This window comes from Rhinoraja longicauda, chromosome 43 (genome assembly GCF_053455715.1).
Source record: "Rhinoraja longicauda isolate Sanriku21f chromosome 43, sRhiLon1.1, whole genome shotgun sequence".
NCBI classification, from domain to species: domain Eukaryota; kingdom Metazoa; phylum Chordata; class Chondrichthyes; order Rajiformes; family Arhynchobatidae; genus Rhinoraja; species Rhinoraja longicauda.
Genome location: NC_135995.1, coordinates 6,141,915 through 6,169,648, shown reverse-complemented (window position 1 = coordinate 6,169,648; position 27,734 = coordinate 6,141,915). Strand labels below are relative to the sequence as shown.

At 45.6% G+C, this 27,734-nt stretch overlaps 1 protein-coding gene and 1 long non-coding RNA gene across 2 annotated transcripts in view; one reads left to right on the top strand and one right to left on the bottom strand.

Moving 5' to 3' along the window:
* Positions 1-27,734, bottom strand: part of LOC144612204 (myelin-associated glycoprotein-like) — a 760,913-nt gene that overhangs the window by 558,181 nt on the left and 174,998 nt on the right.
* The window catches only part of LOC144612095 (uncharacterized), a 19,174-nt gene continuing 1,270 nt past the window's right edge, over positions 9,831-27,734 (top strand). Inside the window, exons 1-4 of the long non-coding RNA XR_013549624.1 lie at positions 9,831-9,920; positions 10,743-10,846; positions 24,207-24,422; positions 25,040-25,086. This is a non-coding gene — a long non-coding RNA (uncharacterized LOC144612095). The remainder of the gene's footprint in view (positions 9,921-10,742; positions 10,847-24,206; positions 24,423-25,039; positions 25,087-27,734) is intronic.

Below are 27,734 nucleotides of genomic sequence, written 5' to 3'. Positions count from 1 at the left end.
ATCCAATTCTTCTTAAAGCAAACTTTTCTGCAGTTTTGCTGAATTGGAAACTGATTCATTTAAAAATGCAGGATTTGACTGGCAGTGGAAGCTTTAGAGCATTTAAAAAAATCACAGCCAAACGAACTTGCACGATAGTACGGCTTCAGCATGTATATAGAAACGAGCACAGGTTTTCAGTGCATGCTGTTGCCAGTGTGGGTCGGTTTTACTTCACAAAGGTATACTGCGCGTACTCACACATATTCACGAGACTGATAAAATATAGAACATATCACATGACGCAAATCATACAATCATACATGACGCAAATCATACCATTCTAGTACTCAGTTCTTAAAGTTACAGTTTCCATTATATGCACTGCACTGCTCTCCCCTTAGAATGTATTTTTATTTATTTATTTGTTTGTTTTTGTTTGTTTGTTTTCATGATTATGTAGGGAAGGGGAGGGATGGGGTTTACTGTTGTTGTTATATGCATTGTAATCAATTATTTAAAAAAATTAAAAATTTTAAAAAAATTTAAAAAAAGAAAGTGAACTAACTGGTAAATTAGACAAACAAGAATAATTTTAGAAATTTAATCTGACGACTGGTTTACACACTCTTTCTGATCGCCTGAGTAGTTTAGGGGGAGTGTCAGGTTGTGGTTCTAAAGGAGAGTCAAGTTCAGGATCATTTATCTTTGTCTCTATTTTCTTTGGAGATGCTGATTTTACTTCTGAACGGGATAATATCAAAGTCTGACAGATCTACTTCGTCTATGCTTTCCTCTCGTCTATCCCATCCCTTGTTGGGATCATGTGGTTTATGTGCACACTTCTAACACGTCCTCCAATTTCTACCAAGTGCCTCCTAGTACCACACACTTCAACTGCTGTTCCCACCTCCCATTTGTTTGCTTTGTAAGGGGGGCTGAGAACACAAACCTGATCAAGGGTATTGAGCCTACTTTTTTTTAAACTTCCACCATAATGACGTTTCCGATCAGATTATTTGTTCAACCTTAGGAGATAGGTTAGGTAGAACCAAACAGTTTAGTTCTGAGCCTTCTTTTCATAAGTTCAGCTGGCATATACCCTGTGGTAGATTGTGGCGTGCTACGATATTTCGGTAAGAAACTAGCTAGCCGCTGTGACATACTGAATATTGAATCCACTTCAAGAACATGTTTCTTGAGTGCTCCTTTGACTTTCCTGACTGACGTTGTGGCTGCACCTTTAGAGGCCGGATGATAAGTTGATACCATTTAGCTCCATGAAAGTTTGGAACAGTGCAGCATGAAATTGGGGGCCCTTGTTAGAGACAAGCTCTTCAGGTAATCCATGACATGCAAAGATATACCACAATGCGTCTATTGATCTTTCTGTTGTTGTGTTTGTACCCATATGTACCACCTCAATCCACTTTGAGTGGCAATCTACCAAAACAAGAAAATTATTATTCCCGTGTTCACAGAAATCCACATGAACCCCCTGAAAGAGTCTAGTAGGCCAAGATCATATTTACAAATGGATTTGGGCAGGCCTACTTCTACACAACTGATGGGTACTACATTTGCTTTCCATTGCTTTTATGTCATTGTCCAATCCTGGCCAATACATGCAACCTCTGGCTGAGGACTTCATTCCCACAATACGTGTGTGTTCACTATGGAGTTCTATAAGTAATCTTTGTCTTAAAGAATTGGGTACTACTACTCTGTGACACGATTTAATACACCCTTGCTCACATGACAGTTCATGTCGTCTATTGTGATAAGGTTTTAGTTTATTAGTACATGGTTTTATTTCTGACCATCCGCGCAAAGTTCAAGGTTCAAGGTTTCAAGGTCAGTTTATTTTCATATGTACAGTGAAATTCGAATTACCATACAGCTGTACTAAACTAAAAGCAACAAGACACACATCTACATAAAAGTTAACATAAACATAAGTTAACATAAAGTTTGTTCATAGACTTGTTTTAGCACTGTGTCCTTTTGAGTTTGAGCAGCAATTTCAGCTGCTGTGACTGGAAAGTCATAGTCCACAGCTTCTGTGATGTAGATAGCACCTTTAGTGCCCACATCTGATTCCTCATGAGGCAAACGCGACAATGCATCAGCGATAGCATTTTCTTTTGAGCTGTAGTTATACTGTGACAGGAGAACTGCCCATCGCTGCATCCTCGAGGCTGCCATTGCAGGTATTGCTGACCGAGGACCAAGAATAAGTGTGCATGCTCTTGGCTTTTCTTGTCCATGTTACATTTCATGTGAAATTACAGCTCCTATCCCACAACTAGGTGCATCACAAGCTAACTTTAACTCATGATTTGTATCGTAGTAAACAGGTAATGCATCACTGGTCAAGTTCTTCTTAAATGCATCATAAGCATTTTGTTGCTCTTTGGACCATTGCCATTTTTTATCCTTGTTCAACAACTTGTGAAGAGGAGCTAGCTTTGTTGCTCACTCGGGTAAGAAGCATGAGTAATACTGTACTATACCCAGGAAGGAGCGGAGTTGAGATACATTCTGTGGTGTTGGTGCATTTGCTGCAGCTTCAATCATTTCCTTCACTGGTTGAGGTCCATGTTGATCCGCTTTCAAACCAAGATACACTAAGAATGCACATTTGCTTCTTTTCAACTTTATATTGTGATCACCAAGCTGTTTCAACACTTCACTGAGTATCTCCAGATTCTCCTCCTCAGTAACAGTTGCAATCAGCAAGTCATCTTGATTGCTCAAACAATGTCATGTCCCTTGTGGAATTTTGTCCATTGTAGCTTGGAAGATTTTTGGTGCTGACTTCACGCCAAAGGGTGGTTTTGTTGGGAATACAGCCCCACGTGTGTGTTTATCTTGAGGTACAGCTGGCTCTTACGATCAACATTTAGCTGAGCATATGCATGTGACAGATCTAGCTTAGAGAATATCTTGGAACCAGCAAGTTCAGCGTATAAATCTTGTGAGGTTGGTATTGGATACTGTTCATCATCTACTGCCTGGTTGATGGCCACATTGTAGTCTCCACACAATCTCACTATGTTGTCCCCTTTCGGAACCACTACTGTTGGAGTAGCCCAGTCACTGCGATCTGTTTTAACCAGTACACCGTTTTGTTCCAACTGTTTGATTTCAGCTTCCACTTTACTTTTCAGCGAATATGGTACCGGTCGTTGTCTACAGTAGACAGTTTCCACATCGGGTCGAATCCTGATGTGTGCTTGCTCACCCTTTATTCCAATCGTAGCTGTCATTGAAGACAGCATGATGTTCCTGCAACATCTGATCCAGTTGTGTTTGTGCTTCGACTTGGAATACAGATTTCCATTCCAGTTTCAGTAAGCAGTGCCAATTTTTTTCTATCAACATTGGCCTATTGACATAACTTGCGACAACTATTGGCTACTTCAAATTCTTGCCTTTGTGTTGTACATCACAAACTATCTCTCCACATACCTCCAATACTTCTCCAGAGTACATTTTCAGCTGAACGTTTGTTTCTGTGATAGGTATATTGCTAAACTTGGATTCATAGGTGTCTTTGCTTATAATTGTGCTATCAGCAGCGGTATCAATACACATAGTAATCTACTGATTGTTCACTTTGACCTTTGTCTGAAAGTCGTCCTTTCCAGACCACCGTTCGTAGTAGAGATGCCGTACAGCCCAAGTTCATTACTCTCTGAGTGTTCTTCGAGATTGTGAATCCCACGCATTTGGTTTTGTCGAGCCTTTTGTTTTGCTTTCTCCTGGGATGGTGCTCTACATGCTGATGCATTATGGCATTTCTTTTAACAGTTGAGCACTTAAGAGTCCTTGAACTGGCACTTATTAGGAAAAGGGGAGATGCAACGAGACCTGGGTGTCGTGGTACACCAGTTATTGAAAGTAGGCATGCAGGTGCAGCAGGCAGTGAAGAAAGCGAATGGTATGTTGGCATTCATAGCGAGGGGATTTGAGTATAGGAGCAGGAAGGTTCTGCTGCAGTTGTACAGGGCATTGGTGAGACCGCACCTGGAGTATTACGTACAGTTTTGGTCTCCTAATCTGAGGAAAGACATTCTTGCCATAGAGGGAGTACAGAGAAGGTTCACCAGATTGATTCCTGGGATAGCAGGACTTTCATATGAAGAAAGACTGGATAGACTCGGCTTGTACTCGCTGGAATTTAGAAGATTGAGGGGGGATCTTATAGAAACGTACAAAATTCTTAAGGGATTGGACAGGCTAGATGCAGGAAGATTGTTCCCGATGTTCAGGAAGTCCAGAACAAGGGGTCACAGTTTAAGGATAAGGGGGAAGTCATTTAGGACCGAGATGAGAAAGTTTTTTTTCACACAGAGAGCGGTGAATCTGTGGAATGCTCTGCCTCAGAGGGTAGTTGAGGCCAGTTCATTGGCTATATTTAAGAGGGAGTTAGATGTGGCCCTTGTGGCGAAAGGGATCAGGGGATATGGAGAGAAGTCAGGTACAGGTTACTGAGTTGGATGATCAGCCATGATCATATTGAATGGCGGTGCAGGGTCGAAGGGCCGAATGGCCTACTCCTGCACCTATTTTCTATGTTTCTATGTTTCTATTTGCTGTGTGTTCACCATAGGTTTGATAGCACACATCTGCACTTTTCCCAGAGGTTTGCTGTGAAGGCATTTTCCCTGTCTTGTCATGCTTGTGTTTTGGAACTTCCTTTTGACTGTTGACTATACCAGCATTGGGGTAGGGTACTGACATGGATAGAAAATTGGTTGACAGACAGAAAGCAAAGAGTGGGGATAAATGGGTCCCTTTCGGAATGGCAGGCAGTGACCAGTGGGGTACCGCAAGGTTCGGTGCTGGGACCCCAGCTATTTACGATATACATTAATGACTTAGACGAAGGGATTAAAAGTACCATTAGCAAATTTGCAGATGATACTAAGTTGGGGGGTAGTGTGAATTGTGAGGAAGATGCAATAAGGCTGCAGGGTGACTTGGACAGGTTGTGTGAGTGGGCGGATACATGGCAGATGCAGTTTAATGTAGATAAGTGTGAGGTTATTCACTTTGGAAGTAAGAATAGAAAGGCAGATTATTATCTGAATGGTGTCAAGTTAGGAGGAGGGGGAGTTCAACGAGATCTGGGTGTCCTAGTGCATCAGTCAATGAAAGGAAGCATGCAGGTTCAGCAGGCAGTGAAGAAAGCCAATGGAATGTTGGCCTTCGTAACAAGAGGAGTTGAGTATAGGAGCAAAGAGGTCCTTCTACAGTTGTACCGGGCCCTGGTGAGACTGCACCTGGAGTACTGTGTGCAGTTTTGGTCTCCAAATTTGAGGAAGGATATTCTTGCTATGGAGGGCGTGCAGCGTAGGTTCACTAGGTTAATTCCCGGAATGGCGGGACTGTCGTATGTTGAAAGGCTGGAGCGATTGGGCTTGTACACACTGGAATTTAGAAGGATGAGGGGGGATCTTATTGAAACATATAAGATAATTAGGGGATTGGACACATTAGAGGCAGATAACATGTTCCCAATGTTGGGGGAGTCCAGAACAAGGGGCCACAGTTTGAGAATAAGGGGTAGGCCATTTAGAACGGAGATGAGGAAGAACTTTTTCAGTCAGAGGGTGGTGAAGGTGTGGAATTCTCTGCCTCAGAAGGCAGTGGAGGCCAGTTCGTTGGATGCTTTCAAGAGAGAGCTGGATAGAGCTCTAAAGGATAGCGGAGTGAGGGGGTATGGGGAGAAGGCAGGAACGGGGTACTGATTGAGAGTGATCAGCCATGATCGCATTGAATGGCGGTGCTGGCTCGAAGGGCTGAATGGCCTACTCCTGCACCTATTGTTTATTGTCTATTGTCATGTCGTGGAAACTCATGTGCAATTTGACATGCCATCTCCATGGCCAAAGCAGTTTTGCATGCCAAATCAAAGGTTAGGGCTGGTGTGTTCAGTAATTCTGATTGGATTCGCTCATCCAGCAACCCACATACAAATCTATCATGCAAAGCTCGATCCAGAAATGTCACAAAATTGCAGTGTAGAGACAATTTCTTCAATGAGATAATGTGCTCACCCACAGTCTCAACAGACTTCTGGTTTCTTGTGTGAAATGTATAACTTTCCGCAATCCCTATGGGCTTAGGGTTGAAGTGAGCATCAAGTTTTGAGCATCAAGTGAGCGTCAAGACCCAGAAGAAAAGGTCGGGTCTCCGTTTGGAAGAGACAAATTTACAATTTTACAGTCCCTCCCCCACCCCACACAGTACACAACCGCAAAAAACACTACACCACATCTAAACAATACAATTAAGACAAAAAACAGCAAAAAACACAAAGACAAACGGACCGCAGGTAAGCCGCAGCTGCTAGGGCAGCGCCGCCATCTGTTGTTTTGAAAGACAATACATAACATAACATAACATAACAACACTTTATTGTCACTCGGCACAACACCGAGCGAAATTTCAGCAGTCACACAAAATACAGCAAAAAAGAAAAGAACACAGGACACCCGACCCCAACACAAACATCCATCACAGTGACTCCAAACGCCCCCTCACTGTGATGGAGGCAACAAAACTTCCCCTCTCTTCCCCCCGCACCCACGGACAGGCAGCTCGACCCCTACCGAGGCAAACGACACGCACAGCCCCCGCAAGGGGATGGAAGGCCCCCCGGCCGAGCCGCCCCGGGCACCGAAACGTCCCGCAGCCACACCGGGCGATGTTAAGTCCAACGGCCGAGCCACACCGGGCACTGATACGTCCCGCGGCCGCACCGGGCGATGTTAAGTCCAGCGGCCAAGCCACACCGGGCACTGAAACGTCCCGCAGCCGAGCCGCACCGGGCACTGAAACGTCCCGCAGCCACACCGGGCACTGAAACGTCCCGCTGCCGAGCCGCACCGGGCACTGAAACGTCCCGCAGCCACACCGGGCACTGAAACGTCCCGCAGCCACACCGGGCGATGTTAAGTCCAGCGGCCAAGCCGCACCGGGCACTGAAACGTCCCGCAGCCACACCGGGCGATGTTAAGTCCAGCGGCCGAGCCGCACCGGGCACTGAAATGTCCCGCGGCCGAGCCGCGCCTGCGATGTTAAGGCCCACAGCCGAGCCGCGCCCCGGGGAAGAGACCCAATAAAAGAAAGGTTTCCCCCCGCCCCCCCCACCCCACAACCCCCCACCCCCACCACACATACACAGCCAAAAACAGAAACAAAAACCATCCCAACACCGACACAAACAAAAAAAAAAGAAAAAAAGACAACAGACTGCCAGAGAGCCGCAGCCGTTAGGCGCAGCCAACTCCTCCCATGCATAGAAGGATCTGTGGCCTATCGTGCCCAGTTCGCAAACAACTGCGACTCAGCTTCGTATTTGCTGTTTAAAATGTTAAACAATACTGCATAATGCAAAACAGTCCTGCACTGTATTTAAAAGTTGAGTTCACAAACTCGAAGATCCTTGCCGCCATTGTAAGATATTACGACTTCAGCATGTAGATAGAAACAAGCACAGGTTTTCAGTACACGCTGTTCCCAGTACGGGTCGTCTTTATTTCACGAAAGTACACTGCGCACACTCACACATATTCACGAGACTAATAAGATATAGAATATATCACATGACACAAATCATACCATGTGCAGGAAAGAACTGCAGATGCTTGTTTAAATCGAAAATAGAAAATGCTGGAGTAACTCAACGGGACAGGCCGCATCTCCGGAGAAAAGGAATAGGTGACGTTTCGGGTCGAGACCCTTCTTCAGACTTCCCCAGGAACGTGCGGCTGGTGAGCGGCTGCGGCTGAGATTCCAGGGGGACGGGCGGTCGAGCAAAACTCAGCTTCTATGTCCGGGCACCCACTGACACAGTAAGACCACCGTCCACTCACAGGCGAGGTTGTGGAATCCTGTAGCATCTACAAAGCTCCTGTGTTCATAGATCCGGACACAGGGTCGGACTTGCACCCAGCAGCCACCCACCCAACGGCCTTTAGTTCACCGTTGTAAAGAGTAGGTGAACATGAGGACCCTGTGGACACCCAGGTGATGGGACTTTGGCACTGCATATCCATGACTGGGGACACTGGGATCCAGTGGACACACAGCTAGCGGATACACACTGGTGCACATGAGGACCATGTGGACACTCGGCTGGTGGAGCTGCCCCCCCCCCCCACCGCTCCTCACTCCCCCCGATCTCTCTAAGGGGCGGAGGCCGGGCTCCTCGCGAGATTCCCTTTACGTCACGTGTCAGGTAGCCATTGGATTTCCCCTCTACGTCACGCGTCAGGTAGCCCACGGGATTCATAGAAACATAGAAAATAGGTACAGGAGTAGGCTATTCGGCCCTTCGAGCCTGCACCGTCAGGGCGTGCAGCGTAGGTTCACTAGGTTAATTCCCGGAATGGCGGGACTGTCGTATGTTGAAAGGCTGGAGCGATTGGGCTTGTATACACTGGAATTTAGAAGGATGAGGGGGGATCTTATTGAAACATATAAGATAATTAGGGGATTGGACACATTAGAGGCAGGAAACATGTTCCCAATGTTGGGGGAGTCCAGAACAAGGGGCCACAGTTTAAGAATAAGGGGTAGGCCATTTAGAACGGAGATGAGAAAGAACTTTTTCAGTCAGAGAGTGGTGAAGGTGTGGAATTCTCTGCCTCAGAAGGCAGTGGAGGCCAGTTCGTTGGATGCTTTCAAGAGAGAGCTGGATAGAGCTCTTAAGGATAGCGGAGTGAGGGGGTATGGGGAGAAGGCAGGAACGGGGTACTGATTGAGAGTGATCAGCCATGATCGCATTGAATGGCGGTGCTGGCTCGAAGGGCTGAATGGCCTACTCCTGCACCTATTGTCTATTGTCTAATATGATCATGGCTGATCATCCAACTCAGTATCCCCTACCTGCCTTCTCTCCATACCCCCTGATCGCTTTAGCCACAAGGGCCACATCTAACTCCCTCTTAAATATAGCCAATGAACTGGCCTCAACTACCTCTGTGGCAGAGAATTCCACAGATTCACCACTCTCTGTGTGAAAAAAAACTTTCTCATCTCGGTCCTAAAAGACTTCCCCCTTATCCTTAAACTGTGACCCCTTGTTCTGGACTTCCCCAACATGGGGAACAATCTTCCTGCATCTAGCCTGTCCAACCCCTTAAGAACTTTGTACGTTTCTATAAGATTCCCAAGACGTCTCGCCCTCAGGTGGTCCTGAGTCCAGCCAACGTCACGCCGTCAGGTGGACCGCGACCCCTGTTTACGTCACGTCGCCAGGGAGACCGTGAGCCCCGCCCCACGTCACGCCGTCTGGTGGACCGCGACCCCTGTTTACGTCACGTCTTCAGGGAGACCGTTAGCCCCGTCCAACGTCACGCCGTCAGGTGGACCGCGACCCCTGTTTACGTCACGTCGTCAGGGAGACTGTGAGTCCAGCCCTCCGGTCAAAAAGCCCACTTCAAAATTTAACCCGAGTCTGAAGAAGGGTCTCGACCCGAAACGTCACCCATTCCTTCTCTCCCGAGATGCTGCCTGACCTGCTGAGTTACTCCAGCATTTTGTGAATAAATCAAAATTTAATCACTCGTCTATCACTCCGACCTGCGCGAGATCACCACTTATGATGTGTTTGCGCAGTAGTCAACCAGAATCAGAATCAACCAGGGTCAGGTGGACCGCGACCTTTGTTTACGTCACGTTGTTATGGAGACCGTGAGTCTAAACGACGTCACGCCGTCAGGTGGATCGCGAGCCCCGCCCCGTTTACGTCACGCCGTCAGGTGGATCGCAAGCCCCGCCCCACGTCACGCCGTCAGGTGGATCGCGAGCTCCGCCCCACGTCACGCCGTCATGGCGACCGCGAACTCCGCGAGGATGGCGGTTTAACGGTCGGAGAGCGAGGGAGCGCCCGAGGGGACGGAGGATGGAGCGGGGAGAGACGACAGGTGGGGCCGAGTGGCGCAGGGTGGGGTCTGAGAAGGAGAGAAGGGCGTAGCGGTGGGGGGAGAGTGGGGTGGGAGAAGGACGGGCAGTGAGGGGTGTAGGCAGGGTGGGAGGGCATGGGGCTGGAGGGGAGGATGGTTGCGCAGGGGTAACAAGGAGGATGGAGAGGAGATAGCAAGGGTTATGGGAGTGGAGCGGGTGGGGAGGGGGCAGGGGGATGGGCACAGGATCGAGGGGGGGGGCAGAGGGGATGGTGAGGGTTTAGGACACGTGAGGCAGACACAGAGGGGCATTGGGATTGGAACTGGGGAGGGGGAGATTAGGAGGGAGACACGGAGGGGGTTGTAGCTGAGAGACTGAGCCTGGCCAGGGAGGTAAAGGGGGTGCAGACAGCACCAGAGGTCATCTGTCTCTAGTCCGCTCTGCAGCATCCTGTCTCAATGTACAAGACATGGGGAGACCACACCTGCTGTGATATGTACAGTTCTGATCACCCTGCTACAGGAAGGGTGTTAGTAAACCGCAAAAGATGCAACATAGATTGATTGATCACCTGGATTGGAGGGTTTGAGTGAGAAGGAGAGGCTGGACAGGCTGGGATTGATTTCCATGGAGTGAAGAAACTAAGGGGATGACCTTTTATTTATAAAACCACTTGAGCACAGATCAGGTGAAGTTCTGAAACTAGGGTCTGTAGGTTTAATGTGAGAGTGGAAAAATTAAAGGGGACTTGTGGTGCTGCATGCCTCTTTGTATTCCAACATTCATTAAAGTTCCAGCAGCCAGATTTGTCGCGTCCCTGACTGATGTCGTGTTTGTTTCAGGAAGCGGATAGAGCGAGAACAATGGGCTCTACATGTCAGAGACAGAGGCAAGGTCTGGTGAAAGGCCACAGGGAACATTAGAGCACCAGACACACGGAAGGCAGGTAAGAGGGAGCTGGGACTGGAAGATGGGTGTGTGTTTTGTCTTGCTTACTCGTCATTAAGATCTCACCTCTTCCTTTATCTCTTTGAATTTAGATCATCCAGACATGGCAGATTAGACCCTCTTCCCTAGAATCACCTCCCAAAGCACTCTGTCCCTTTTGTTATTGTGGTGTAAAAGGGTAGAAGTGAGAGTAGGCCACCTGTCTCCTCAAACCTGCCCCATAATGTAATGTGACCAGAGCCAATTTGCTCCACACCTCAAATCCTCTGCTGTGCCAAGTGTACATAGCTTTTCATTCCCTGATCATTGAAAAACTGACCTGTGACCTCTTTATCATCAACAATTTAACCTCCTGGGTGGAGAATTCCAGCATCGCCTTGCTCACCCTGAATGTGCCTGAACAATTATTGTGTAATTACCATAATTTGCAAATTCACCAACAAATTTAGCTACACTGTCATCCAATTTATTAATGTAGATAACAAACAACATTGGAAACAGCACCGGCTTCTGCATCACTCCACTGGTCACAGGCCTCCAATGAGAAAACCAGTGCTCCAAAACTACACATTGACTGCTTCCTCCAAGCCAATCTTGAATCGAATTGTCTAGCTTGGCTTGGATTCCATGTGATCTAACCTTCCACGCAAGTCTACCATATGGCAACTTGTCAATGGTGTTCTAGAGTCCATGTAAATTGCCCTGCTCACTGTCCTGCCCTCATCTTCGAAATATACTTGTCAGGTTTGTGAAATAAGATTTCCCATGGACAAAGCAATGCTGACTATCTCTTATCCGACGTAGAGTCGTACTGCACAGAAACAGGCTCTTCAGTTCAACTAGCCTATCCAGACCAAATTTCCTATCTACGCTAGTCTCACCTGCCAGAATGTGACCCATATCCCTCTAAACCTTTCTTATCCAAGTACCTGTCCAAATGTCTTTTAAATGTTTTTACAGCACCTCCTCCTCTGGCAGCTCGTTCTGTATGAAAATGCTGCCCTCAGATTTCTATTGAATCTTTTCCCTCTCACATTAAACTTAAGTCCATCTGGTTCTTGATTTCCCTACTCAGGATAAAAGTTTGCAAGTTACACGAGTAGAATTGGGCCATTTAGTCAATCGAGACCACTCCCCATTCAATCATGACTGATCTCTACCTCCTTACCTCGTTTCTAAAAGAGTGCCCTTTCATTCTGTGGCTATAACCTCTGGTCCGAAACTCTCCCACCAGTGGAAACATGCTTTCCACATCCATTCTATCTATGCCTTTCATTATTCTGTAATTTTCAATGAGGTCCCCCCTCAACTTTCTAAACTCCGGCGAGTGGAGGCCCAGTGCTGTCAAATGCTCAGACGAGATAGACGATAGTGTATTCACCTTCATATGATGACCTCTTAGCCTCCTGAGCTCAAAGTAATAAAGCCCTAGCCTGCCCAGCTCCCCCTTGTTAAAGAAAACTTTAAAACACAACACAAAGACCTAGCAATACAACCAAGACTTTATTCAAAAGCGCCAAATACAGTGATCACTTGGAGCAATTTTAAGAGATTGCTCAACGAACAAAAAAAATCATCTGCTTCTTATGTACAGATTTTCCTTTTGATGTTTGGTTTACCAGGGCAAACACTTTAGAGGTTTTCCTTCCTCCAAATGGTCTTATAACAACTATACATCGCGCACTTCCGAAAGCACAGCAGAATAAACACAGCCCAATTCTACACCATTACAGATAAGCAAATATCCTGTTACCCTTTCAACTTTATTTTATTGCTTTATGATTGCGATTTATCCTTTGACAACAGAGAACAGAATCTGACTAAAGTAAACTGCAGTGTCAGCTAGGCATGCTCAGTTTCAACCTTCTTTGAAGCACAGAATTATTATAATGCATGAAGAGCTTAAACATTTTAAGCACTCAACCTTTCCCTATCCCATTCTGTCTTCTTGAAGCATTGCAATTTATCTTTGTCACCCTATAGCTCAGGCCCTCATGTCCTGGCAACATCTTCATAGATCTTCTTTGCATTCTTTTCAGCTTAACAATATCCTTCCTCTAACAGGGTGACCAAAACTGAACACAATACTTCAAATTGGGCCTCACCAACAACTTGTACAACTGTTAACATAACATCCCAATTTTTATACTCATTGATGAAGGCCAATGTACCTAAAGGCTTCTTGACCACATTATCTATCTGCGGCCACTTTGAGCGAACTGAGCACCTGCACTTTCAAAGGTATTTATTCACAAAATGCTGGAGTAACTCAGCAGGTCAGGCAGATTCTCAGGAGAGAAGGAATGGGTGACGTTTCGGGCCTAGACCCTTCTTCAGACTGATGTCAGGAGGGCGGGACAAAGGAAGGATATAGGTGGAGACAGGAAGATAGAGGGAGAACAGGGAAGGGGAGGGGAAGAGAGGGACAGATAAGATGGAGGCGCAGGCAAGTTCCAAGAAATCAGTTGTGGCTGTGGCTGCACTTTCAAGATCCCTCTGCCCTGCAACACTCCCCACGGCCCTGCCATTCTCTGTGAAGATGCTCCCCTAGTTTGACTTTCCAAAATGCAATGATGCCTTGCTCCTATCTGCATTAAATTCCATTAACCATTCCTCAGCCCAATTACATAGCTGATCAAGATCCTGTTGTGAATTTTGGTCACCATGTTGCTATCTTCAATAGCACTCACTTTAGTGTCATCTGCAAACTTGCAATTCATGACTTGTGCATTCTCATCCAAATCATTGATGTAAACCACTAACAGATATGGACTCAGCACCGATCCCTGAGGCGCACCACTAGTCACAAGCCTCCAGTCTGAAAAATTACTTTCCACCATCACCTTCAGCTTTCTTCCATGAAGCCAATTCTCGATCCAGCACTCCCTTCCAGAGCAGCCAAATATGCACAACCTGACCAAATTCCTTGCTGAAAACTGTATAGACAAATGTCAATTACATTTTTGGTTGCTTCTTCAAATAACTCAATTAGATTTGTATTTGGAATCTCCCATATGCAAAACCATGCTGACTATTCCAAATCAGTCAAGAATCAGAGGAGTTAGGTTCCTGATAAATCTTTCCCCACTCACTTTAAAAAAAATCATTTTACATCAAAAGGTAATAGATATATGGAACAACCTGCCAGAGGAGGTAGTTGAAGCAGGTACTGTCATAACATTTAATAAACATTTGAACAGGTAGAAGGATAGGTTTGGAAGGATTTGGGCCAAATCCAGGCAGGTAGGATTAGTGTTCATGGGGCATATAGGTCGACGTGGGGAAGTTGGACTGAAAGGCCTGTTTCCACGCTGTGTAACTCTAATCAGCCCATGTCAATAGACAATAGGCAATAGACAATAGGTGCAGGAGGAGGCCATTTGGCCCTTCGAGCCAGCACCGTTCTCAATCAGTACCCCGTTCCTGCCTTCTCCCCATACCCCCTGACTCCGCTATCCTTAAGAGCTCTATCCAGCTCTCTCTTGAATGCATTCAGAGAATTGGCTTCCACTGCCTTCTGAGGCAGAGAATTCCACAGATTCACAACTCTCTGACTGAAAAAGTTTTTCCTCATCTCAGTTCTAAATGGCCTACCCCTTATTCTTAAACTGTGGCCCCTTGTTCTGGACTTCCCCAACATTGGGAACATGTTTCCTGCCTCTAACGTGTCCAACCCCTTAATAATGTTATACGTTTCGATAAGACCTCCTCTCATCCTTCTAAATTCCAGTGTATACAAGCCTAATCCAAATGCATGTATATCTTATCTCAGAATCCTTCCCAGTAATTTGCCAACCACAGATGTTAGGCTTCCTGGTCTACAGTTCCCAGGCTATTCCTTGCAGCCCTTCTTAAATAGGGGCACAACATTAGCCATCCTCCACTCGTGCGGCACCTCACCCATGCCTAATGATGATTCATATATCTCAGCCAGGGATCCTGCAATTCTTCTCAAGCTACCTACGGTATTCTCGGATATGTCTGATCAGGTGCAGGAGATTTATGTACTTTCAATTACCTTAGGAGATCCAGCACCTCTTCAACCATATTACAGACTGTCCTAATTGAGGACCTTGCCCATCTCCTGCAGCACACGGAGATAACCATTTTGGTTTCTGGAGGACCCTATTCTCTCTCTATTGACCCTCTTTATCTTAATGTACATAAAATCTCTCTGGATTTTCCTTAATATTATTTCCTTATGTTTTGCCCTCCTGATTTTCCCAAAACTTCTCCAGGGTTACACTTGATCCCAGCTGCCTATGCAAGTTCCATGCCTCCTTTTTCCAGACAAGAGGCTCAATTTCTCTGATCATGCAGGCTTCGTTACTCCCACCTGCCTTGCCCTTTGCTCGAATTGGAACATGCATGCTCTGAGCTCATGCCATCACACTTTTAAAAGCATCCCACTTTCCAGATGTTCCTTTGCCTGCAAACAACCTACTCCATCAACTTGAGCAAGTACCTGTCTCATACCATCAAAGTTACACTAGTCCCAATTTAGAATTTTAACTGTGGGCCAACCATCTCTTTATCCATAACTATTTTAAAGCTAACAGAACTGGTCACTGGCCCTAAAACGCTCATCCACTGACATTTCAGGCACTTGCCTGTCCCAATTTCCAAAGAGAAGATCAAGCTTTGCCCTCTCCAATAGTGGCCTCAACATACAGTGCATTCAGAAAGTATTCAGACCCCTTCACTTTTTCCACATTTTCTACGTTAGAGCCTTATTTTAAAATGGATTAAATTCATTTTTTAATCATAAACGCCCGCCCCAATCGGAGGTCCAGAACGCTCTGGAGCAGGTTTTCATCAAGGATCTCTCTGTACTTTGCTCCATTCATCTTTCCCTCGATCCTGACTAGTCTCCCAGTTCCTGCCACTGAAAAACATCCCCACAGCATGATGCTGCCACCACCATGCTTCACCGTAGATATGGTATTGGTCAGGTGATGAGCGGTGCCGCTTGACATTCAGGCCAAAGATTTCAATCTTGGTTTCATCAGACTAGAGAATCATGTTTCTCATGGTCTGAGAGTGATTTAGGTGCCTTTTGGCAAACTCCAAGCGGGCTATCATGTGCCTTTTACTGAGGAGTGGCTTCCGTCTGGCCATTCAACCATAAAGGTCTGATTGGTGGAGTGCTGCAGATATAGTTGTCCTTCTGGAAAATTCTCCCATCTTTACAGAGGAACTCTGGAGCTCTGTTAGAGTGACTATTGAGTTCTTGGTCACCTCCCTGACCAAGGCCGTTCTCTCCTGATTGCTTAGTTTGGCCGGGCAGCCAGCTCTATGAAGCGTCTTGGTGGTTCCAAAGTTCTTCCATTTAAGAATGATGGAGGACACTATGCTCTTTGGGACCTGCAATTCTGCAGAAATTGTTTTATACCCTTCCCCAGATATGTCTCAACACAATCCTGTCTCGGACGTCTATGGACAATTCCATCGTCTTCATGGCTTGATTTTTACCCTGACATGCATTTTCAACTGTGGGACCTTATGTAGATAGGTGGGTGCCTTTCCAAGTCATGTGCAATCAATTTAATTTACCACTGGTGGACTCCAGTCAAGTTGTAGAAACACCTCAAGGATAATCAATAGAAATAGAATGAACAAAAGCTCAATTTTGAGTGTCATAGAAAAGGGTCTGAATACTTATGTAAATATGATATTTCAGTTATTTCTTTTCAAATTACTTTTAAAAAATTTCAAAACACCTGTTTTCGCTTTTTTATTCTGGGGTATTGTGTGTAGATTGATGATAACAAAAGTGAATTTAATCAATTTTAAAATAAGGCTGTAACAGAGCACAATGTAGAAGAACTGAAGGGGTCTGAATACTTTCTGAATGCACTGTATTACCTAAAGAAACTTTCCTGAATTCATTTGACAAATTCCATCCCATCGCAGCCCTTGACACTCTGTCAGTCCCAGTCTATATTGGGAAAGTTAAAATTGCCGATTGTGGTGACCCTATTAATCAGCTGTCGGAAATCTCCTCGCACATTTGTTCTTATAATTCCCGTTGACTATTTAAGGGCCAATAGTACACTCCCAACAAGCTAATCATCTGTTTTTTATTTCTCGGCTCCACCCCTATAACCTCACTGCAAGACCCATCAGAAATGTCATCTGATTACTGCTGTGACATTCTTCCTAATCAATCGAGCACCATCCCCTCCTCTTTTACCCCCACCTCTATCTTGTACCTCTCGCACCTGTACCCGAGATCATTAAGCTGCCAGTTCTGTACCTTGCTTAGCGATGTTTTTGTAATGTTTAAAATGTCCCAGTCGCATGTACCTATCCAAGTCTCGCCCATCAGCCCTCTCCCATTAAATAGATGCAATTCAATAGAAACAAAGAAACATAGAAAATAGGTGCAGGAGTAGGCCATTCGGCTCTTTGAGCCTGCACCGCCATTCATTGGGATCATGGCTGATCATCCACAATCAGTAACCCGGAAGTAAGCAGTAATCAGGAAGCATAGGGTGATGGTGGAAAGTTGCTTCTCAGAATGGAGGCCTGTGACTGGTGGTGTGCCACAGGGTTCGGTGCTCGGCCCGTTACTGTTTGTCATCTACATCAATAATTTGGATGAGAACATACAGGACAAGATCAGCAAGTTTGCTGATGATACAAAAGTTAGTGGTTTTGCAGATAGTGAAGATGGTTGTGAATGATTGCAGCAGGATTTGGAACGATTGGCCACATGGGTGGAGGAATGGTTGATTGAATTTAATACAGAGAAGTGTGAGGTGTTGCATTTTAGGTTGTCGAACAAAAGCAGGACCTACACAGTAAATGGTAAGCCTCTGGCTAGTGTTGTAGAGCAGAGGGATCTAGGAGTACAAGTGCATGGTTCCTTGAAAGTCGAGTCGCAGGTAGATAAAGTAGTCAAAAAGGCTTTTGACACTTTGGCGTTCATCAGTCAGAGTATTGAGTATAGAAGTTGGGAGGTCATGTTGCAGTTGAAGAAGACCTTGGTGAGACTGCATTTAGAATATTGTGTTCAGTTCTGGGCACCATGTTATTGGAAAGATATTGTCAAGCTTGAAAGGGTTCAGAGGATGTTGCCAGGACTGGAGGGTGTGAGCTAAAGGGGGAGGTTGAATAAGCTGGGTCTTTGTTCCATGGAGCATAGGAGGATGAGGGATCTTATAGAGGTACACAAAATCATGAGAGGAATAGATTGGGTCGATGCACAGTCTTTTACCCAGAGTAGGGGAATCGAGGACCAGAGGACATAGGTTCAAGCTGAAGTGGAAAAGATTTAATAGGAATCTGAACAGTTATTTTTTCACGCAGAGGGTGGTGGGTGTGTGGAACAAGCTGCCAGAGGAGGTAGTTGAGGCTGGACCTAGCCCATCGTTTAAGAAACAGTTGGACAGGTACATGGATATGACAGGTTTGGAGGGTTATGGACCAAGTGCAGGCAAGTGGGACTAGGGTAGCTGGGACATTGTTGGTCGGTGTGGGCGAGTTAGGCTGAAGAACCTGTTTCCACGATATATCACTCTATCACTCTAACCCATGCCTGCCTTCTCCCCATAGCCTTTGATTCCACTAGCCCCAAGAGCTCTATCTAACTCTTTTCAATTATTCCAGTGAATTTGCCTCCACTACCTTCTGTGGCAGAGAATTCCACAAATTCACAAATTCTTTGCTCTCTGGGTGATTCCACAAATTCACAAATCTGTGGGTGATTCCACAAATTCACAACAGTCCTACGTTGCTTCCTGCTGTGCTATCCCACCTAGTGAGCTTTCTTTATCACCTTCCATACCGAGTTCCAGCCACTCACCTGCCTCAGTTCTCTCAGTTCTGCAATGAACTCCTTCCCCCCTCTCCACCCAGCAATTTTAATTTGAACCCACCCGATTACCAGCAGCAAACTTTCCTGTCAGGATATTGGTTGGTCTCCAGTTCAAGTGTAACCCGTCCTTCTTGTATGGATCACCTCTGCCCCAGAAGAGATTCCAATGGTTCATAAATCTAAATCCCTACCAATAGACAATAGGTGCAGGAGTAGGCCATTCGGCCCTTCGAGCCAGCACCGCCATTCAATGTGATCATGGCTGATCATTCTCAATCAGTACCCCGTTCCTGCTTTCTCCCCATACCTCCTGACTCCGCTATCCTTAAGAGCTCTATCTAGTTCTCTCTTGAATGTATTCAGAGAATTGGCCTCCACTGCCCTCTGAGGCAGAGAATTCCACAGATTCATAACTCTCTGACTAAAAAAGTTTTTCCTCATCTCTGTTCTAAATGGCCTACCCCTTATTCTTAAACTGTGGCCCCTGGTTCTGGACTCCCCCAACATTGGGAACATGTTTCCTGCCTCTAACTTGTCCAACCCCTTAATAATCTTATACGTTTCGATAAGATCCCCTCTCATCCTTCTAAATTCCAGTGTATACAAACCTAGTCGCTCCAGTCTTTCAACATATGACAGTCCCGCCATTCCGGGAATTAACCTAGTAAACTTACGCTGCACGCCCTCAATGGCAAGAATATCCTTCCTCAAATTTGGAGACCAAAACTGCACACAGTACTCCAGGTGCGGTCTCACTAGGGCCCTGTACATCTGCAGAAGGACCTCTTTGCTCCTATACTCAACTCCTCTTGTTATGAAGGCCAACATTCCATTGGCTTTCTTCACTGCCTGCTGTACCTGCATGCTTCCTTTCAGTGACTGATGCACTAAGACACCCAGATCACGTTGTACGTCCCCTTTTCCTAATTGACACCATTCAAATAATAATCTGCCTTCCTATTCTTACCACCAAAGTGGATAACCTCACACTTATCTACATTAAACTGCATCTGCCATGCATCCGCCATGCATCCGCCCACTCACACAACGTGTCCAAGTCACCCTGCAACCTCATAGCATCTTCCTCACAGTTCACACTGCCACCTAGCTTTGTATCATCGGCAAATTTGCTAATGGTACTTTTAATCCCTTCATCCAAGTCATTGATGTATATTGTAAATAGCTGCAGTCCCAACACTGAGCCTTGCGGTACCCAACTAGTCACTGCCTGCCATTCTGAAAGGGACCCATTTATCCCCACTCTTTTCTTTCTGTCTGCAACATCTCCTCAGCCACACATTTATCTGTCCAAATTTCTTGTACTTGCCGTCATTAGCACATGGTACTGGAGGTCCTGCTTTTGAACCATTTGCCTAACTACGTATATTCATTTTGCGGGACCTCTTCCATTTTCCTAATGTCATTGGTGCCAACATGCACAGCACTCACCCTCCCCTTGAGAATGTGCATGCCTGTCCAAATGGTGTAGATCCAGTCCATCCAACTTCTCTCAAATAACCTCTGCGCCACTGATATCGGGCCCACTGTTCTGTAGCTCCCTGATTTATTCTTGCTGCCCTTTTCAATAATTCCCTTCTTAAATAGTCTTGTTCAAAACATCTCACAGTGGTGCAGCTAGTAGAGCTGCTGCCTCGGCTCTCCCATCATCTGGCTTCGAACGAGACCTCGGGTGCTGACTGTGTGGAATTTACACATTCTCCCTTTGATCTTGTGGGTGTCCTCTCAGCTCCCAAAACATCAGTGATGGTACTTTCTTTTAATTCTATCTTTTACATTGTTCTGTGTTGTGGTGAATGGAGCAATTTGGGTGGGCAGAATGGGAAGAGGCAGCGGGAAAGGGGGTGGGGGGAGAGGATGGGGGAATAGGAGAAGGGAGGAGGGAGAAGAGAGAGATTGTAATATATTTACCGAAATGGAGCAATGAAATTCTTATTTGCAGTACCATAATACGTCTAAACGATAACATAAAAACAAATACACTTTCAGTTCATTAATAAAAACAATATTAGTGAAAAACAAAGCAAGCCCAAAGATAAAATGGGGGAGAATAACATAGTTGAGGGTAGGATTTTTTTTTTAAAGGATGCTTGGTGTGCACTCAAAGGTCCTGTTTCCATGCTGTTTATCTCTGACTCTGTCCCAACAACAACACTGTTCTGCTGCTGTGGGACCGTGTGTGGCTCACCCCTCATCCCGCATCCTTGTCAACTCCAAACAACACAACCCAACACTTTTAGACATTTGTGGTAGTATAAAAGCTTTATCCCTGAAATTAGGTGAGTTAATCTCTTCTGGGCTATTTTGAATGCAAATGTACTCTTAAATAACGAGACCAACATCGCACTTAAACTTAAACTGTATTTTCATCTCCAACCCCGCTTGCAATAAATCCCAATGTGCTGCTTACCTTCCTGACGTTTGTCGCACCTTCATGTCGACTGTCAGGTGTCTCATGCACAAGAACATCTCGATCTGTCTGCACTCCACCCACTTTTGATTTCTACTGCCTTTTCATACTTCACACAAGTGCTTAACCTCGCATTACATAGAAACATAGAAAATAGGTGCAGGAGTAGGCCATTCGGCCCTTTGAGCCTGCACCGCCATTCAATATGATCATGGCTGATCATCCAGCTCAGTAACCTGTAACCTTCTCTCCATACCCCCCGATCCCTTTAGCCACAAGGGCCACATCTAATTCCCTCTTAAATATAGCCAATGAACTGGCCTCAACTACCTTCTGTGGCAGAGAATTCCACAGACTCACCACTCTCTGTGTGAAGAAATGTTTTCTCATCTCGGTCCTAAAAGACTTCCCCCTTATCCTTAAGCTGTGACCCCTGGTTCTGGACTCCAACATCGGAACAATCTTCCCGCATCTAGCCTCTCCAACCCCTTAAGAATTTTATATGTTTCCATAAGATCCCCCCTCAGTCTTCTAAATTCCAGCGAGTACAAGCCTAGTCTATCCAGTCTTTCTTCATATGAAAGTCCCGCCATCCCAGGGATCAATCTGGTGAACCTTCTCTGTACTCCCTCTAAGGCAAGAACGTCTTTCCTCAGATTAGGAGACCAAAACTGCACACAATACTCCAGGTGCGGTCTCACCAATGCCCTGTACAACTGCTATGAATGCCAACATACCATTCGCTTTCTTCACTGCCTGCTGCACCTGCACGCTTGCTTTCAATGGCTGGTGCATCATGACACCCAGGTCACGTTGCATCCCCCCTTCTCCTAATCGGTCACCATTCAGGTAATACTCTGCTTTCCTGTTCTTGCCGCCAAAGTGGATAACCTCACATTTATCCACATTATATTGCATCTGCCATGCATTTGCCCACTCGCCTAATCTATCCAAGTCACTCTGCAGCCTCCTAGCATCCTCCTCGCAGCTAACACTGCCACCCAGCTTCGTGTCATCCGCAAACTTAGAGATGTTGCATTCAATTCCCTCGTCCAAATCATTAATATACACTGTAAATAACTGGGGTCCCAGCACTGAGCCTTGCGGTACCCCACTAGTCACTGCCTGCCATTCCGAAAAGGACCTGTTTATCCCTACTCTTTGCTTCCTGTCCGCCAACCAATTTTCTATCCACCTCAACACTGAACCCTCAATACCGTGTGCTTTAAGTTTGTACACCAATCTCCTATGTGGGACCTTGACGAAGGCCTTCTGAAAGTCCAGATACAACACATCGACTGGTTCTCCCTTATCCACTCTACTAGTTACATCCTCGAAAAATTCTATAAGATTCGTCAGACATGATTTGCCTTTTGTAAATCCATGCTGACTTTGTCCGATGGCATTGTTTTTCATTAAGTTCCGTTCGCCTGGTTTAAACCCATTCTCTCGATCCGTGTCTGTCTAAGATGCCTTGTTTTGGGAGGAGCACAGCTGGGTAAGGCAGGAGAGGGAGTGGGGGCTGGTGCGCAGTGAGCGGAAATGGTGAATCAGAGGACATGAGTGTGAGAGAGGCATCATCTGCAGGATAATTTTCTCCCACACCAGCAGTGAGCTAATGTTGGCCCTCTGTGTACTGGAATATAATATATAGAATGGATTGGATAATAGACATCCAGAGAAAAGGTACATCCCTCCCCAGGAACACTCACTATTAATGTTGGACACTGAGCTATGAGAGTGTTGTAAAGTACGTAATGTTAGGAACGATGATGTTAATTTTGACAGGAACAGAATTGCGTGATTGCAGCAAGCAGGGATGGGCACATGGCATGGCTGTGATTTTGGCCTGAACTGGACATTCCTGTGTGGTGAATTCTAAATAATTCTTTCCAGCTTTCGGTTCCATTGACGATCCAATGGACTCATGCCTTCAATCATTTTTACCCATTCCTGATATCATGTTTGTGAGATGCCGGTTGCAAAGCAAGAATAGAGGATTCTTCACTTCTGACAAAAAAAACACCAGTCATTGCATATTGGGCAATATTAACAACTGAAAAGTACGAGATTAAGTAAGAGGCTTTCTGGGAAGACAGACAGAGACATTCTGTGGTACCTTGAGGGGTCAGTGACAACATCTTATGATTTTCAGTTCCCTCTATGGTCTTACTCCTCCTTATCTCTGCAATCCATTCCGTGCAGCATCTGATTTATCTTAGCTACTCATCTGCACATTTAATGTTTTCATAGCTGGCAGAGAGTTGAACAGCATGGAAACATGCTCTTTGGCCCAACATGTCAGTGGTTTACCTATATCCCTGAGCAAGTGTTCCTCGAAGTGTTGGAGCAACACAACCGGGCAGATAGCATCTGTAGAGGGAATGGACAGATGGTGGTCTGAGTCTGAAGATGGGGCCTGACATGAAACATCGCCTGTCCATTCCCTCCACAATGCTGCTTGACCTGCTGAGCTCTTCCAGCACTTGGAGTTTTGGTCAGAATTGCAGAATATGCAGTTTGTTGTGTGTCTCTCCACATCTTTATTGTCCAAGTAGCTCTTCAAATTTCTTTAATACATGATAATAGTACATGCCTCAACCACTTCCTCTGGCTGCTCATTCCATATACTCACCACACTCTGAAAAATGTGTCACTCCTTAAACCTATGACTTTTATCCGGAGAAAGAGATTGTGACTATCCAGCTTACTAACATTCCTCAATTTTATAAACCTCCATAAAGACACTACTCAGGTTTTATCCTTGCTCCAGGGAAAATAGACAGCTTATCCATTCTCTCCCTTTAAACTCAAAAGTCCCAACAACATTTTCTAGTTTTGGCTGTTTTGCAGCTGCCAAGGCCCCATGTGGTTTCTGCTCATCATAGTTCTCGAGCACTGACACCAATGTGCAAAACAAATGATTTTGTGGATGTTCCTTTTCCAGTCCTCTCTGTTACTGTCGTCCCACCGCACAGCTGAGTGTCCAGAGCTGCCACGTTACAGGAGGTTGATGTAGAATGTAAAACATATCATGGAGCTGCTGGGCAGAACGGCCTGTTTCTATGCAGGGACATAAATAATTCATCTTCCCTTCTGTGGCCATTGCAGGTCAAACGGAAACACATGTTCTGGTCAATTCTGCCCCCTTCAACCATCCTGGCAAAATGAGAGCAAGATTCGGGAACGACAATTACTGGAATCTTGAGCAAAATGCTGGAGTAATACAACGGTTCAGGCAGAGTTTGCTGAAGGAATGGAAAGCCATTTTGGGTTGGTCAGACTGAAGAAAGTGGAAACAAGCAACTTTCAATATCAGGAGCGCAGGTAACATTGGTGAATGGAAGGATGCAAACTGAGCAAAATTCGACATAAAGAATCAAAGGGGCAATTGGTGAAATGAGGACTGGAATATGAGGGAACAGGAGAGAGTGACAAGTGGTTGTACAGAATGAGAATCAGTATCCTTGGAAGCTTGAGTGAATAACTGATGATCCCTGTTTTCCTGTATGTGTTATGTCTTGTTCCACTATTTCCTCTGTGTTGAGCTCAGTCACGATGTTCTCATGCTGATTTTCAAACCGTTTAGTGGTCCCATCTGTCTCCCTCGTTGCAGTACTCTCCATAATTTTTAATGGTCCAAGATATATGGCTGCCTCCAATTCAGATCTTTAGATAAACTGATGTAATTTTTCGTGAATGAGTAATGATTGTGTGGATGTTCCTTGTCCAGTCCCCTCTGTTCACTGCAGTCCCAGGACACAGCTGAGTGCACAGTGCTTCCACATTGCAGGATGTTGGTGTGCAGTATAAAACAAGTCAATGTTGTTTGGCTGAATGGCCTGTTCCTCTGCAGTAACTTCCATACAAAACACCCTTGTTTTTGCAACCACTACATTACTAATGGGTTAACTTTCCTGCTCTGTCATCCCTGTTTTTACCAGGAAATCCATAGACTGAGAACAAGGGACCTTTCACACCAAGGAATCAGGTAACCATTGATGAAAGGGCTCAGATGCAAATTGAGCAACAAGGAAACGAGAATTTATGGAAAAGGAGAGTGGCCGAGGGGTGGGAATAGGGATAGGAGGAGGGAATGGACAGATAGAGGCAGTTTTCATAGGAGTTTGAGTGGAAGGGCTTAAATACTTGTTTCTGTGTACCAAATTCAAATCTGCCATCATAACATTTCCAATGGAAGCACTGCAGATTAATTTGCCACCATTCCCAGAATCCTGTTTGTAACAAGAAACATCTAGACGGAAAACAAAGTACTTTACATATCGGGCATAGGTAACATTTTGTGAAAGGCCACAGCTCGTTCCATATACCTACCACCCTTTGCATTTAAAAAAAAAAAGTTGCCCCTCACGTTCCTTTCTATTCAATCTTACCTCCCTCACCTTCAATCCATGGCCTCTGGTTTTGATTCCTCTACTCTGGGGAAAAGACTGTGCATTTATACTATGTATTCCTCACATGAAATGATACGCCTCTATAATATCACCCCTCATCTTCCTGCACTCCCGAGTTATAAAGTTCTGGCCTGCTCGACCAAGGAGTGAATTTCCTGTGTCCTTTTCTGCTGTTTCACCACTGCATTATTTATCATTGAATTAGAATCCTCCATCAATGACTGCCAAGATCACTCAGTGTCTTCTCGCAGGAACACAGCAAAACAGGGACAAAAGTAGATTGCCTGCCCTGTGTCAATGCAATCATAACTGATCTGCCCCAGGCTTCAACTGATAGAGTCAAAGTGTCATACAGCACGGATACAGGCCATTCAATTCACCTTGTCCATACTGATCATTAAGTATCAATTTATATCATTCCCAGATATCAACATATGATCTGTCACCTTCTAGGCCTTGGTGATTCAAGTGCTCATCTAGATACTTCTGAAATGTTGTGATAGCCTCTGCCATCACCATCCTCCATACAGTATTAAACGCCTGGGCCCTGTCATTTGCAGTGTTACACTCCTGGGCCCTGTCATTTACAGTGTTACACTCCTGGGTCCTTTCATTTACAGTGTGAAGAAGCCATATGGCGTTGTTGCCTTCATTGGACAGGACATTGAGTGAAGGGTTAGGACATCACCTTGCATCTGGACAGAACATTAGTGAGACTACATGAGTATCATGTGCAAACTCAGATCCTGGGTGGACAGGGCTTTCTCCATCGCTGCTCCCACCCTATGGAACTCACTACCCCAAACCGTTAGAGACTCCTCCACACTCACCACATTCAAAACATCGCTGAAGTCTCACCTGTTCAGTACTGCCTTCAACCACTGAAGGTCACCTCACCTTCTGTCTCCTTTCTCTGTTCGTTTATTTATTTACTTATTTATATATTTATTCATTTCCCTATGTTCTCTAAATCTCTGTAAAGCGTCTTTGAGTATATGAAAAGCGCTATATAAATAAAATACATTATTATTATTATTATTATTATTTCTGGTCACCATGCTATTGAATGCAAAGAATGTGATTGAGATAGAGAGGCTGCAGAAGGATGTTGCCGGGACAGGAGTGCTCAAGATGTGAGGAGAGCTTGGATGCGTGGGGGCTGTTTCTTTTTTGGAGTGAAGGAGGCTGTGAGGTGACCTTGCCGAGGTTTATTAAATTACGAGGGGCATAGATAAGATTGATGCTTGCATTCATTTTACCAAGGCAGAGGTTGGAGGCCTCTATAGGCTGACTAAAGCTGGAGGCCATGGGTTTAATGTCTGGCTGGATTATGGGCTATTACCTACAGTACAGAACTTTATTGTCATTCGGTACAGATACCGAACGAAATTACATTTCCAGCAGTCACAGAACACAACAAAAAAGAAAAGAACACAGGACACACGACCCCAACACAAACATCCATCACAGTGACTCCAAACACCCCCTCACTGTGATGGAAGGCTGAACCGAGCCGCGCCGGGCGATGGAAGGCCCCGCAGCCGAGCCGCACCGAGCGCTGAAACTTCCCGCGGCCGTACCGGGTGATGGAAGGCCCCGCGGCCGAGCCATGCCGGGCACTTGTGTCCCGTGGCCAAGCCGCGCTGGCGATGTTAAGTCCAGCGGCCGAGCTGCGCCGGGCGATGGAAGGCCCCGCGGGCGATGGAAGGCCCCGCGGCCAAGCTGCGCCCCGGGGAAGAGACCTAAAAAAAGAAAGGTTTCACCCACCCCACCACCCCCCGCCCCCCCCACCCACACATACACAGCCAAAAACAGAAATATAAACCATCCCAACACCGACACACAAACAACAAAAAGGAAAAAAGACAAACAGACTGCCAGCGAGCCGCAGCCTTTAGGCACAGCCACATGTGACTACAAGGAGAGGATAGCTGATGGAAGTATATAAAGTTACGGGAGGTATAGAGAGACAAGTCAGTTGGACCTTCTTTCCCAATGTGAAATTGTCAAACACATGAGGGAATAGATTTAAGGTGAGAGAGACAAAGTTTAAAGTAGATGTGTAGGTTTAGTTTTTTTTACACAGGGTGATGGGTGCCTGGAACATCCTGCCATGGGTGGTGAGGAAGCCGATACAATAGTGGCATCGGAGAGGTTTTCAGATAGGCTCGTGGACCTGCAGGGAATGGAGGGATATTGATCATATGTCGTCATGCAGCAGGGA